Below are 16,024 nucleotides of genomic sequence, written 5' to 3' on the forward strand. Positions count from 1 at the left end.
CTGGACTTGTAACCTATTTTCCATAGTAAAAGATGAGTATGGAGAAAAACTCATCACTGTATTTTCTACTATTTGTATTATTGCATTCTAGGTGTGTTAAAGAAGAGGATACTTGACCTTGTACTGACCTGGAGGATATTTTGAGCCCACTGTTCTGACCCTGTCAATTTGCTCTTAGCCAGGTATGCAAAGTGATCAGGATTGTATGGAGGAGTTAATTATGCAATAGATCACTCCTGGACAACAGAACAATTCTGAAATATTTGAAGGTATTTGCGAATAAGTCACTCATGAATTTACGAAGAAATTGTACAAATTATTAGTCTCTTAGGCAATTAATAACGAATACTCTGAGAGAAATTGCCAGTGGCTGAAACTTTATTTATGTAAAGTCTGATGTAGGAAAACGACTTGGTAGAAATAGTTACTAAAGACAAAGTAAAAGCTATAATCGGGAAAGTCTGATGTGGACAAAGCTGAATGCTGAATAAAATGCTTATTTAGATGTTTGTATTTACACATACCAAGTCTGAGCCTCATGAAAATTATAGTACAATATAATTTAAAATAAAAGTTGAAAGTCCCACAAGCCTTCCTCACACCCTTTGTTTGATGGGGGTGAGGATGGAGTACGCTGTGGAATACGCTGTGGAATAGCCATTCACTCCAGATTAGGGAGCGAAAGCAAACCAGAGTTCGTTAGGGTAAACAAAACTATTATTGCCTATGCTTTTCTGGGCATTCGTTTGCTACCGTTACCTAAGGTAGTATTTTCATTTTTCCCTCCAAGTTCAACATCAGAATACCGGACTGAAATAATATACGCGGTCAAGCCCAGGGGTCACAAAGGGACGAAGCCGGAGTGGTGGGGGGACTTCTCTCTTCCGCGTCCGGACTGGGGAGGACGCGCCGGGTCTTGCCCCCACACCGCCGTAAGACCAGAAGAGCGCAGAAGATCCGCGCCACCGCCGCTGCTGCCCACCCCTTAGCGCGCCGTCGTTGCCGGGCAACACCTCCACAACCCCGCCCCTTGGCGGACACGTGACGCGCGTGTCACGTGACGGGCCAGCGGCGTCCTCCCGCAGAGGGGTGTAAACAGGCCCGGTGGTGGCCGAGCTGCGGCCCTGCTGTGTCCTGGTGTCCGGCATGCTTCAGGCGAGGCGGGGCGGCCCAGCCGCGAGCTCAGCGCCCACCTGAGGTAACCCTTGCGGCCTTGGGACGGGCGTACCTTACGCCGCGCGCAGTCGCTGCTGCCCGCCGCCGACGAGGCCGGCCGAGCCCCGGACCCCGGCAGGGGGTGTGGCTGCCGGCGGTGCGGTCCACGACAGGTGGGTTGGGCAGGGGCGGCCGCCGAGGCCCGAGCTCTGCACGGCTCTGGGTCGCGGCCTCGGCGCGGAGCCGGCCGAAAAGTGGCAGCGACCCCGGGCTGTGGGCCCTTCCGCCCCGGCTGCTCGAGGCTGCCCGAGGCTACTCTCCGGGCCGCGCCGAACCGAGGGCCGCAGGATCCGTAGGGGCGCTGAGGACCCTGGGCTGCCAGCGTGGAGTCCCAGTTGAAGCCTGGCCTGGCCCTTGCGGGCTGTGAGACCTTGGCCAAGTCAGCCTCAGCCCTCGCCCTGGCCTGAGTTTCCACATCTGTAATGAATGTCTGGACTAGATGATCTGTGAGGACCTACCACTTCTGACGTGTGTGATCTCGAGACACCCGCATACTTTGGAAGCTGCCAGAGGGAACACTTAGGTAGATATTTGTCTTTTAATTGCTAAGTTCCTGTTTGTCTTTAAATTTTCCACCTGACACGATTTGGATTCTTACTCACCTGGGTGAAGTTTTTAATAGAAAACTTACTAGACAAAGTCGTAATGGTTTATGTTACTGCGTTTCTTTTCAGGCGTTTTTGATGCAACAAACCCTTTTTTGAACCTCTTCTGGAAGCCCAGTTAGTTAAAAAAAAAAAAAAAAAGATAAAAACGAAACCTTTTTTCTGCCTCGCTGTCTTCCTGTTCCACTGCACCACCTCTAAGGGCCCCCAGGGATCACAGGTTGAGAAGCATTGGTATACTGTTGGGGAAATGTTTTGAGTGTTAATTTGATAGGCTCTGGATGGATCTTTTGCTTATGTGGAGTTTTCTATTATTTTTCCTTCGATTTTGTTCGACTGTATGTCATGCAATTAGAGAGACAATTTAGTATATTCCTCATATAGATTTGGGAAAGGCCCTCCCAAATTTCCAATGGACGTTTCCCTTTCCATCTTTTCTTGCATTCCAGGCCCAAGGCAAGTAAGTGTGTGTTTATAATAGTGAGACCTTATGCGCGTTGCTCGTTGTTGCTCAGGTGTAGAATGGGAGCGGAAGGCTTTTTTTTTTTTTTTTTTTTTTTTTTGCCAAGACTTTTTTTTTTAGACCCAACTGAATGGATTAGGACATTACCTCTGAAAAATACAAAAGTTGAGAGGGTACATGACTTAAAATCGTAGAGTCATGGAATGATATGAATGTATTACAAATTTTGAAACCCTGGAGCAAGAGAATTTTGGATTTTGAGAGAACTGAGTTTAGGAGAAAAGGAGGTCATGTTTCATATGGTGCGTGAACATATAAACAGAATATGAAGGGGTGGTCGGTAGACCAAAAATTATAAGGATGATTTTGTTTAAGAGAAATGCTTACTTTTTTGGATTGTTGTTTTCAAGGACTGGGATTGATGAGAGATTTACTGAAACTTGAAGTTTTATATTGAAAGAGGAAAACCATAGACTTTTACAAGTTGTCCACTTGGTGCTTCTGTGAAGTGAGCAAGATTGGAGGTTGAATGGACTATGAATGGAACCCAAGGTGACCTAGCAGAATATGTTTTCTCTTTTCAAAGTAGACCTACTTCCTTGATCTTTGGTGTAGGTCTAGGTAGGTTACTTCTTTCCATCGGGGCTCAGTTTCTATCACAAAGTGAGGAAATTGGATTGATTACTGCTCCATTTTTTTTGGCTTCAATTAGGGTTGCCAGATGAAATACAGCTAACCTAGTTTAAATTTTAATTTCAGATTAACAATGAATAAGTTTTTAGTATAAATATTTCATAAGGCATGCGTTACTAAAAAAAAATTGTTTATTTGAAGTTCAAGTTTAACTGGGCTTACTGCATTTTTATTTGCTAAATCTGGTGGCAGCCCTCCTTCCAACATTTTTTGTCTTCTTTAACTTAGCTCCAGGAAGGAATTATAGATGCATAGACAGAAATGAATTGATTCAACCAGTTAAGACTCCCTATTTGTTATCAGCAGTAGTGCCTAGTTTTTGAGAAACAGCTGTTTCACTTGTGGTCTCCATCCCCCCCCAAGCTCCCCCCACCATGTATGTCCCTTTTCTGCCGTAAGCACATAATGTTTAGGTTTATACTTTTTGTAGGAAACAATTTAAATATCTGAAAGCAAAAAAAAAAAAAAAGTTGTCAAAATTTCTAAAAGTAACAAATTTAGGTCATGAAATAGCATGCACTATTTTTTTTTTCTATAAAAGATAGAACTCTACCTGTTCTCCAGTTACATGATTGACTTCAAGACATGGTCTAAGGCAGTGGACTGTTCAGGAAGTTCTTACGCCTCTGATTTGGCCCCCTGTGATTATGGAATGTTAATCAGTATATGCACTATAAACATTTTATATATTTTTTATTTTTTTATTTTTTTTATTTTTGGGACAGAGAGAGACAGAGCATGAACGGGGGAGGGGCAGAGAGAGAGGGAGACACAGAATCGGAAACAGGCTCCAGGCTCTGAGCCATCAGCCCAGAGCCCGACGCGGGGCTCGAACTCACGGACCGCGAGATCGTGACCTGGCTGAAGTCGGACGCGTAACCGACTGCGCCACCCAGGCGCCCCAAACATTTTATATTTTAACCGACCATTGTTAATCTTATCTTTGCTATATTTTGAAGAGTTTCAATGTTGAAATTCTTTTTCAAGGAGTATAATTATTTAATTCCTCAGTTTTTGAGAATTTTAAAGAAGACTAGGCCAGATCTTTACTCACCTCATCTTGAAATTCCTAAATTTTCAGATTCATTCATTCATTCGTTCAATAGTCAACAAAAAACTGAGTGCCTTCTATGAGCAGACTGATGTAATCAGTGTTCTGAATCTTCAGGTACTTATCTTTGACAGAGGAGGACATTATCTTTGACACATTCCAGGGATAATGTGATGAGGGCCTTGAAGTGATACAAATACTATGGAAATTGAGAGGAGGATGTGCACGCATCAGGCTGATGGATTGAATGGCAGAACCTCCTAGAGGAGATGGTATTTAATCCAGATTGCTGTGGTAAAGGTGGGATCAGGAAGGCAGGCTGACAGAAAGGGAGAAGCAGGAAAAGGCAGAGAATCCATCTTTTCTGTTCTACAAAGCATACACTTCATTGGATTAAAAATAATTGATGATCTTGTTTATATGTAGTTTTTGGTTCACTACGATACTCCTCATCTACATGAAGTATATTGGGATGAAACTTCTTCAGTGTGTATCTATATTAGAGAGATATTCAGATATTAGTGTAGCTCTCTGAAAAAAATGTTTATGAAATATGTCACACATACAGAAATAAGTAATTTGCATATACAAAGCTCAAAAAATGGAATATTATCAATACCATTGAAACTGTGTGCCTTTTCCTGATTAGACACCTCCCTTCCATCCCTTTGGAAGTAACCACCAGACTGAATTCTACCATTTCTTTGCTTTTCTTCATAAACTTATTTTATGTGTATACACCCCCCAGAATGTTTACTTTTGAATGTTTTTGAACTTTATATAAATGGCATTGTAGAATGTGGATTTTTTTCTGCGTCTTTTCCACTGAGGTTTCTATGTTTTATTCATGTTTTTTCCTCCAAGTTTCCACCCATGCTAGTTTTTACCAAGTGTAAGCGTTTTGCTGAGGTAAATACCTATGATTGGGATTGTTGCTTGTAGGGGATGGGCCTCTGTAATTTTCCAAGTATTGCCAAATTACTTTCCCTTGTAGTTGTGCTGTTTTACTTTCCTATCCTCATTGTATGAGAGTTCCTACTGATACCCTATTCACATGCTCTCTAGTGTTTACTATGAGCAAATCATATATCTAATAATAAATTTCTAATGGGAGTGTGTAAGGAAGTCTTACACCTCAACAATAAAAGAAGAACTCAATTTAAAAACAAAGGATTTGAATAGACATTTCTTCCGACACGGCATACAAATGACCAATAAGCACCCGAAAAATAGCTTGATCTCATTAGCCACCAAGGAAATGCAAATCAATATCACAGTAAATTACTGTGTTGTACCCACTGGGATGACTATAATCTAAAAGACAGATAATAACAGGTGTTGTAGAGATTGTGGAGAGACTGGAATCTTCATACTCTGTTATTGGGAATGGAAAGGGATGTAGCTCCCTTGGGAAACAGTCCAGTAGTTCCTTAAACAGCTGAACACAGGATAGCAAATGACATAGCAACCCCACTCCTAGGTTTATACCCAAAGAAAAATGAGAATATATATTTACACCAAAACTTGTATGCAAATGTTTACAGTATCAGTATGCATAGTAGCCAAAAATAAAAGTAACTTAAATGTATACCAGTTGATAAATGGATAAATAAATTGTGGTTTATACATACAGTGGAATGTTACTCAACCATTAAAAGAAACGAAGTACAGATTCGTGCTACAACATAGATAAACTTTGAAGACATTATGCTAAATAATAAAAGCCAGTCACAAAAGGCCACGTTATTTGATGGCTATGTTTATATGAAATGTCCAGAATACACAAATCTATAGAGTCAGAAAATAGATTGGTGATTGCCCAGATCTGGGCATTTGGGGTGGGGGAAGAGGGAAGATTTGCTGCATAATGGATTTCTTTTATGATGATCAATGTCCTAAAATTGATTGTGGTGGTGGTTGCACAATTCTGTGAGTATGCTAAAAGCCATTGAATTGTACACCTAAAAAAGTCATTGGTGGAAAGAAAGATATTGAAATAAAACACAAAAAAGGTTGCCATGTTGTGAACAGCCCTAAGGCCCATGCAATAAAGGATCAAGGCTTGGCCACAGCCACATGAACTTAGAAGCAAATTCCTCCTTCCTTCCTTTTATATAGAGCCAAGCCTTCAGATGATCCTATACCCTGGCCAACATTTTTTTTTCTTTCCAAGATTTTCTTTAAATTCAAGTTAACATATAATGTAGTATTGGTTTCACGAGTAGAATTTAGTGATCCACCCCCTACGAATCATCCCCAGTGCTCATCCCAAGTGCCCTCCTTAATGCCCATCACTCATTTAGCCCATACTCCCACCCACAACCCTCAAGCAACCCTCAGTTCTCTATAGTTAAGAGTCTCTTATGGTTTGCTTCCCTCTCTATTTTTGTTTTATTTTGTTTTTCCTTCCCTTTCCTTGTGGTCATCTCTTTTGTTTCTTAAATTCTACATATGAGTGAAATAATATGGCATTTGTCTTTCTCTGACTTCTTTCACTTAACATAATACACTCTAGTTCCATCCCATCTGATTGCAAATGGCAAGATCTCATTCTTTTTGATGGCTGAGTAATATTGTATGTATATATATATATATATATATATATACTGCACCTTCTTTATCCATTATCAATTGATGGACATTTGGGCTCTTTCCATAATTTGGCTATTGTTGATAGTGCTGCTATAAACATTGGGGTGCATATGCCTCTTCAAATCAGTATTTTTATATCCTTTGGATAAATACCTGGTAGTGCAATTGCTAGGTGGTAACTTTCTGAGGAACGTCCAGACTTCCAGAGTAGCTACATCAGTTTGCATTCCCACCAACAGTGCAAGAGGGTTCCCCTTTCTCCGCATCCTTGCCAACATCTGTTGTCTGCTGAGTTGTTAATTTTACACATTCTGACAGGTGTGAGATGGTATCTCACTGTGGTTTTGATTTGTATTTTCCTGATGATGATGTTGAACATTTTTTCATGTGTCTGTTAGTCATGTGTATGTCTTTGGAGAAATGTCTGTTTATGTCTTCTGCCCCTTTCTTAACTGGATTATCTATTTTTTGGGTGTTAAGTTTGGTAAGTTCTTTATAGATTTTGGATACTAACCCTTTATCTGATATGGCATTTGCAAATATCTTCTCCCATTCTGTAGGTTGCCCTTTTGTTTTGTTTTGTTTTCGTTTTGTTGATTGTTTCCTTCGCTGTGCAGAAGCTTTTTATCTTGATGAAGTCCCAATAGTTCATTTTTGCTTTTGTTTCCCTTGCCTCCAGACATGTCTAGTAAGAAGTTGCTCCACTACCCAGCAGTTTTGACTGCAGCCTCATGCAAACGATGAGCTAAGCTGTCTAAATTCCTGACCCAGACTAATTGTTAGATAGTAAATGTTTATTGTTTTAAATGAGTTTTGGGGTACTTTGTTTTGTGCACAATAAATAATACGTGGGCAGTGATTTTGCATTATGTGTTGCCTTTCATTTTGGTGTTGTGGAAAGCTGTGATGGTTAAATTAATAAACTATAATGGACTCTTTTATCATCATTTTGTTAACCACAACTTGTGACTAAGAGTAATTAGTACATTTCTTTAAAAAAATTTTTTTAATGTTTATTATTTTTTGAGAGAGAGAGACAGAGATAGAGAGCAAGCAGGGGAGGGGCAGACAGAGAGGGAGACACAGAATCCGAAGCAGGCTCCAGGTTCTGAGCTGTCAGCACAGAGCCTGACGCAGGGCTTGAACTCACAGACTGCGAAATCACGACCTGAGCTGAAGTCACTTAACCGACTGAGCCACCCAGGCGCCCCAAGGGTAATACATTTCTTGAGATATCCTCTAAATTATTGGGGGGGAGGAATTTATGCTTAGAATAGTTTAAATTTGTTTTATTATAGTTTTCTTGTTTTATTATAATTCCCAAACTTTGTAATCCTATGTGATAAATTAAGAATCTTTATCAACTAGGACAGGGCACTTCCAAACCATATATCAGTACAGAGTATTTCTCATATTGTCATGATCTTCTGGTAACCATTTTATAAAAATTATGGATGGTATTAATATATTTTAGGCAGATTTGTTTTATTATTTATGGGTTTAGAAAAGCACTCAAAAAATAGTTATTGAGGCAAACTTGAGTTCCCTAGAAGCAGCCTCATTTTACTGAAACCATATGAAAGGAGGTTGAAGAAGACTTTTTTTCTTTTCCTTTGAATATTTCTGAATTTCAGTTGAAGAAAGATTGTTTGACTGTATGGGTAAGGAATTCACAGTGGGTTTTGAAATTTTATTTTATTTTATTTTATTTTATTTTATTTTATTTTATTTTATTTTATTTTATTTTATTTATGCTTATTTGTTTTTTGAGAGAGAGAGAGAGCATGCGCAGTGCAGGGGCAGAGAGAGGGAGAAAGAGAGAGAGAGAATCTCAAGCAGTCTCTGCACTGTAAGCACCAAGCCTGATATGGGGCTCAAACTCACAAACTGTGAGATCATGACCTGAGCTGAAACCAAGAGTTGGACCCTTAACCAACTGATCCACCCAGACACCCCTGAAATTTGATTTTTAAAAATAATTACATGTATAAAAAAATTTTAAGGATTCGCTGCTCTTTATTTTTCTTACTTTTTTAAAAAATATAAAAGATGTATGTTTATTAATATACAAATATATCTGAAATATTATACGAAGAAAACAGACCACAGAATTTTTCCCTCAAAAGTTTTCTAGTTTTAGCTCTTATAGTAGGTCTATGATCTATTTTTAGGGGTTAAAGGGTATGTGGTATGAGATAGGGGTCTAGGTTTATTACTTTTCTTTATGAATTCACAGCTGTTTTAGTATCATTTATTGAAAAGATTATCCTTTCCCTATTGAATTTCTTGTCCTTTCTCCAGCCTTTGCCCATTGAATTATCTTGCCATTTTTTGTTGGAAATCAACTGATGGTATATGTGTGAATCTACTTTTGGACTCACTCTTCTGTTGATTTGTAGATCTGTCCTTATGTCAATACTGTACTGCTTTTCTTACTGTGGCTGTGTGGTTTGAAATTGGTTAGTATAAATCCTTTACCTTTGTTTTTTATTTTCAAAGATCTGTTTCAAAGGATTATTTTTAGTTTTGTAGTGTACATGTCCTATACATATTTTGTCAAATTTTTATCTTAATATTTTGTTTTTGATATTATAAATGATTTTAAAATTATTTTCCACTTGTTTATTGCCAATATGTAGAAATACAGTTGGTTTTGTATATTACCTTTATATCTGGTAGACTTTCCAAATTCGCTTACTACTTCTAGTAGTCTTTTGGTTACTTTTTAAAGAATTTTCTACAACTTTTCTTTCTACAACTTTTCTTTCTACAACTATTTCTTTCTCCCTGCCTGCTTGCCTTCTTTTTTTCCTTAATTTCTTTCTTTGGCCCATTACATTGTCTAGAATCTCAAATCCAACATTATGATAGAAGTGGTAAGGACATTCATGTTGTGGTCCTAGTCTGATGAAGAAAGCCTTCAGTCATATGAATGATACGAAAAGCATTCATGATAAAAATTTTTGAATGTTAAATTAGACTTAAGAAAAATTAAAAACTTCTTCACTTTAAAAGACACTGCTAGGAAAAATACAAGATCTGCTACAGAATGGGAGCAAATATTTGCAATTCATATGTCTGACAAATTATCCAGTGTGTATAAAGAACCTCTACGAATCATTGATAAGAAGGCAGACAACTCAAATTATAAAATTGATAAAAGATTTAGACAGACACTTCACAAAGGCCGATACTTGAATTTACAATAGGCACGTTTTAAAATTCTCAGTATATTTAGGGAGGTGCAAATCAAAATTATAAACAACTCTTTGCCTACAATAATGCTTAAAATTGAAGACATTGATGATATCAAGGCTTGGAGAAGATGTAGAGCAACCGGAACTTACATAAATTGTTAGGAGTGTATCGTGATATAGGCACTTTGGAAGACAGTGTCACAGTTTCCTGTTGACTTAAACATACACTTGTGGGATAACCCGGAATTCCACCCCCGGTTATAAAATAAAAGGTTATGTAACAAATGGTGTAATGACAATGTTTAGAGATCAAAGCTGGAAATTATTCCAAATGTCTGTCAACCATTAGACAATGGAACACTATTCCACAGTAAGAATGGAAATACTGATAATATCACGGCATGAAATTGGAAAACATTTTGCTGAGCAAAAGAAGCCAGGCACTAAAGAGTACATACTGGAGAATTTCTTTCATCTTAGAGCCAGCAAAATTAATGTATAATAAAGGAGATTAGTAATTGCCTTGGGTCAGAGTGGGAAGAACTGACTGCAGAGGAGAAAGGGGATTTTTTTTGCAGTGATAGAAATATTCTCTCTGAATTTTAAGTGGTTTGTGGTTACACTAAATTCGTCAAAACTTTTCTAGCATTACATTTAAAACGGGTGTATTTTAGGTAAGTTGTGGCTCAATACAGTTGACTTAAAAAAGCAAGGGTGTAAAGAGCATTTATAGAATAAGCATTTATGTGTTGTATACAGTAATTTTATGTATAATTTTTAAATGTATGTGTACACACATGCATAAGAAGTGTCTAGAAGGATGTTCAGCAAATTGTTACTGATTATGTCTACATGGTGGGATTTTAAGAGATATTGAAAATATGATTGGACTTTCTTATATTATTTGAATAATATTTTTTTCAATGAACATGTTTTGACAAAAGCAAAAAAAATTGTGTTTTGGTTATCTGGAAGTTCTATTCTTAGATGTTTTCATCTTTTAAATATTGAATAAGCATTATAATAATTATGAAAAATGTTTAGAACTTAAATACTATTAGTTTGTAATCCCCACCAGTTAGGAACAAAATCTTACATTATCTTTGGTGCCCCCGGTCCCCTTCTCATCCTATCTTTTTACCTCCCCACAGAGATAACTGCTACCCTGAACTTGTTTTTATTGTTTCATTTTTTTAATAGTTTTATCACATTTGCATTTCTGTGCTGTGTTGTTTCCGTCTTGGTACCGTTGAATGTAATAACTAGGATCATACTGTGTGTACACTTTCATCACTTGCTTTTTCATCCCACATAGTGAGACTTGAGACTCACCCATATTTCTGTATGTGGCTGTAGTTCACTGATGTCATTAATGTATTGCATTACATTATATGAATATTGCATAATTTGATCTTTGTACTCTTGGTGAATGGGTTGTCATTTTTTTTGTAGTAATGAGTAGTGTTTATGCGAATGTTTTTTTAAGTTTATTTATTTTAATAATCTCTACACCCAATGTGGGGCTCGAACTCACAACCCCGAGATCAAGAGTCACATGCTCTTCGGACTGAGCCAGCCAGGTGCCCTGGTTATGTGAACATTGTGTGCATGTCTTTTGGTGCACAAAGGCAGGACTTTCTCTGTATAGTTGAAGGTATAGATTTTAATTAGTGGACTAATGCATTTCTTTAACTTTTGTAGAAGTACTTGTTTTCTATTGCTGTGTAAGAAATTACCACAAACTTAGAATCTTAAACAACACAAATTTATTATCTTGTAGTTCTGTAGATGAGAAGTGTGGTAGGCTTCCCTGGGTCACCTGCTCTGGATCTTACAAGGCTGAAATCAAGTTGGGCACATATATTCATAATTCATTCAACTCTTTCTCTGTTAGTGGATATTTAGTGTGTTCTGATTTTTCTTTTTAAAAATTTTTTAAAAATATTGTTTAAAAATGTTTTGCATTTATTTTGAGAGAGGGAGAGCGTGCACACACACATATGAATGGGGAGGGGCAGAGAGAGAGGGAGAGAGAATCCCAAGCAGGCTGTGCTGTCAGTGCAGAGCCCTACAAGGAGCTCAGTCGCACACACCGTGAGACCATGGCCTGAGCTGAAATCAGGAGTCAGAAGCCTAACTGATTGAGCCACCTAGACGCCCCTGATTTTTCTCTTTTATAACAGTGTTGAAGTGACTGTTTTTGTATGTATGTCTTTGAATATTCATGGGAAGTATTAGTGTGGTATAGAGTCCTAAAAGTGGAATTGTTTGGTCAATGAGATTTAAATTGTATAGTGGCGGTTGTTGCCCCAATTTTTATTTCAGCCTACACTTCCCCTAATAATGTGTAGGTACCCTTTTTTCCATTCCCTTGCCTGTATGGTCTGTTACCAATTCTCTATATTTTTCTGTATTTTATTTTTATTTTAAAAATTTTTTAATGTTTTATTTTTTTATTTTTTTATTTTTGAGAGAGACAAAGTGCGAGTGGGGGAGGGACAGAGAGAGAGGGAGACACAGAATCTGAAATATGCTCCAGGCTCTGAGCTGTCAGCACAGAGCTTGATGCGGGGCTCTAACTCATGAGTTGTGAGATCATGACCTGAGCTGAAGTTGGACCCTCAACTGATTGAGCCGCCTAGGTGGGCCTGTATTTTTCTGTATTTTAAAATTGACGTTTAAGTTTTCATCAAAATACTTAGATATTGTTTAAAAATAGTGAACACAGAGGGCTTATAATGAAAAACAGGTAACTTCTGTTTTCTTTTTTATAATTTTTTTTTTCATATAAGTTTGTTTATTTGCTTTGAGAGTAAGCACAAGCGGGGGAGGAGCAGAGAGAAGGAGACACAGAATCCCAAGCAGGCTCTGCGCCATCAGTGCACAGCCCCATGCGGGGCTCAAACTCACAAACTGTGAGATCATGACCTGAGCCGAGATCAAGAGTCCGACACTTAACTGACTGAGCCACCCAGGCAGCCCGGCAACTTCTGTTTTCTTATTTCTATGGTAGTTATCTTCATAGTTCTAAACTTAATGCTTATACACATTATTGATTTATCAGTTTTAGATTATGCGTTGTTTTTTTGTTATTTGGATTTGGGCATCTTAAACTCCTCACTTACCTTTTCTGCGTTCCAACTATGGCTGGCTATATCCCTATTTTTATTGAAATCAGTAGTCAGTGACCACTCTGTTCTATAGAGCCAAGTAGTAGTCTGTGATTGCTTTTTCTTTCTTATGTATCTTTTTAAAGTTACCTCATTTTTCAGTGGCATAACTTTTCATATACACATTCTTTTTATCATGTTCTCTCATATTATCCATATTTTTTCAGTCTCTATAATTTTCTGGAGGTCTTTCCTCCTAGAGCCTTCCATCAGCCTGCTTTAATGTGGACTGGCATTCTCTAGGTCAGTCACTATGTGGGAAACCTTTTTCCAGGCCAGTTTCTCCAGAGAATCATCTTTCTCTCATTGTGTATTGATGTTGGTAATTTAAGCCCTTGCTCCTCAAAATTTAGTTCATAAACCAGCAATGTTGATATCATCTTAGAGCTTATTAGAAATGTAGAATCTCAGGCTGCATCCCAGATCTACAGCATCAGAATAAGATGATTTGTATGCACCCCAAATTTTGAAACCCCTGGGCTTTGCTATACCGTGGTAACAGTTACAGTAGGAACAACAAAGATGGCGGTTGAAGAGAGAACGGGATGAAGGATCTTAATGAATGTTTTTAGGGCCTAGAAGTGGAAAATATTACTGTCCTCTTATTAGGAATCAGTCACATGGCCTCTCATAATTGCAAAAGAGACTGGAAAATGTAGTCTCCCATTTGCCCGGAAACAGGAAATGATGTAGTAGGTAAATTGCCTTGAGTCTGTTTCAGTTAGTCATTCTGGTCTCCAAACTGTTTCATTCTTTTTCCCACACCCAGAGCACACTAATCCCCTATCCAACCAGCCATTACCTTCAGTTCAAAGTACAGGATCTCCAAGTGATGCCTGGCCAGCTGTCAGGTCCACATCAGCCTTTCTTAGTCAAGTGAACTAAGAAGACACACCTTCTCCTCAACCCTCAAAAAGTATTACAGTAAGAACACAACATGACTTGTAAACTGTCCTATTTGGAAGGTGAAGCATAGAGGGACAGTAGTCACTCTTCTGTAACAGTTTTGTTTTTTTTTCTTAATGTTTATTTCTGAGCAGAGAGGGAGAGCGCACATGCGAGCAGGGCAGAGAAAGAGAGGGAGACAAAGAATTGGAAGCGGGCTCCAGGCTCTGAGTTGTCAGCACAGAGCCTGATGTGGGGCCCAAACTCACGAATGAACTGTGAGATCATGACCTGAGCCGAAGTCGGACACTTAATGGACTGAGCCACCCAGGTGCTCCTGTAACAGTTCTTTAATCTTTATGGGCAGATATAATAAAGGAAGGCTCCCATCCTTGGAAGGAAAGGATGTTTCTTATTAGATTCTGATTTTGTTCCATGGGAGAAACTCTCACCTTCCTTTTTCTTCATGGCCCCAGGGATCAACCTTTAGGAAGTTCTTCTTTTTCCATGATCTTATTTGGCCTCATCACACATCCAGAATTGATGTTTGGCGTGCAGTCTCCTTGGATATTGTGAAGTTGGTCTTTTTATAGAAGGTTAGACTCCCAGAAATTGCTTTTAGGTCTTGAACAGTCAGAGACCTTCTAAATGTGGGCTTTAGTTTCTCTGCCAGTGTATTTCCCTCGGAAATGTAAATTTTTTAAAAAATATGTATTTATTTTTGAGAGAGAGAGTGAGACAGAGTGTGAGCGGGGGAGGGCCAGAGAGAGGGAGACACAATTGGAAGCAGGCTCCAGGCTGTGAGCTGTCAGCACAGAGCCTGACGCGGGGCTCAAAACTCACGGAGCCCGAGTTGATGACCTGAGCTGAAGTCAGACGCCCAACTGACTGAGCCACCCAGGCACCCCTGTTTCCCTCAGAAACTTAGACTCGTTATCCATTTGCTTCCAGTCAATTCAGAGTACAAATAACCAAATTTATTTTTGAGAGATACTTTATTGCTTACCCGCCTCTATACCTCTATCTTGTTTCAGTGGAAGCCATCTGTAATGTCACACTATAATCTGATCTTCTCTATGAGTTTCTTTCTTTCTTATAATACCTTTTGCTAGAAATAGCCACTAGGAACCAGTACACACTGTAGTTTTCAATTTGCAGATTTTTGCCCCTTAGAGCTTACAGTTCATCAGGTGTGTGGTTTGCCTTCTGAGTTACAGCCAGTCAGCAGAGTTCCTAAATATTTTACATTGCATAAAGTGGATCATCATCTTTTCATTCTATAGTATGAAGTTCCTCATTGCCTGCAAAGTGATGACTAAAGAAATACAAGTTATTTAGGTTTGTGTTATGACAGCACCCTACTTCCGGTAGCAGTTTCTGGTTGAGGATGTGTCCAGTGGACCAGTTGTTTTATTTACAGACTTTTATTGTATCTCTGTTTGGCCTGTTGCTTGCTCCCACTCCTAACATGAAGTGTGAGCCCCTTGATGTTTTATAGGCAAATTACTTCATTTTGTGTCTTTATCCATCATTGTATGTATTTTACATTGTGGCTTTCTCCGCCTTGCTAAGTTATTAATATTTCCATATTTTCTGTCTTCAAAAACATGTTAAAATCTCTCATTTGCAGACTTATTTAAAATATCTTTTTTTCTTTACATTAAAATTTTCATTTTGAGGTAACTAGGTGTATATGCAGTTGTAAGGGATCCTGTTTAACCTTTATTTAGTTTCCCCCAGAATTAACATGTGGTAAAGTTAACAGTACACTATCAGGAGCAGGACATTGACATTGTTACAGTCAAGATGCAGAATATTTCCATTTCCACAGGGATCCCTCATGTTGCCCTTTTTATAGTTATACTCACTTCTTCCCACTCTCACTGCTTTCTTAACCCCTGGCAACCATTAATATGTTCTCCCATTGCAGTAATTTTGTCTTTCTTAAGAATGTTATATAAATGAAATTATGACCTTTTCGAATTGGCATTCCCTGGAGATTCATCCTGATTGTTGCATGTCCAAATAGTTCCTTTTTATTCCTTTTTTATTGCTGAGTAGTATTCTGTGGTATGTACCATAGATGTACCATAATTTGGTACATCTTCTTGTACCGTAATTTGTTTGATCATTTACCTACTAAAGGACATCTG

General features: G+C 38.5%; 1 protein-coding gene across 10 annotated transcripts in view; it reads left to right on the forward strand.

Annotated features, from left to right (window-relative positions):
- The first annotated feature begins 1,054 nt into the window (after window positions 1-1,054).
- The window catches only part of MARCHF8 (membrane associated ring-CH-type finger 8), a 123,870-nt gene continuing 108,900 nt past the window's right edge, over window positions 1,055-16,024 (forward strand). For 3 of the 10 annotated variants that reach the window (XM_058697041.1, XM_058697042.1, XM_058697045.1), the window contains exon 1: window positions 1,055-1,738. The gene's annotated coding sequence lies outside the window, so the exon portion shown is untranslated. Of the gene's footprint in view, window positions 1,739-2,693; window positions 2,836-16,024 lie in introns of all 10 variants that reach the window. The other 7 variants (XM_058697036.1, XM_058697035.1, XM_058697038.1 and 4 more) reach the window with 6 other exon arrangements.

Source organism: Neofelis nebulosa, chromosome 13 (genome assembly GCF_028018385.1).
Source record: "Neofelis nebulosa isolate mNeoNeb1 chromosome 13, mNeoNeb1.pri, whole genome shotgun sequence".
In the NCBI taxonomy this organism is placed as follows: Eukaryota; Metazoa; Chordata; class Mammalia; order Carnivora; family Felidae; genus Neofelis; species Neofelis nebulosa.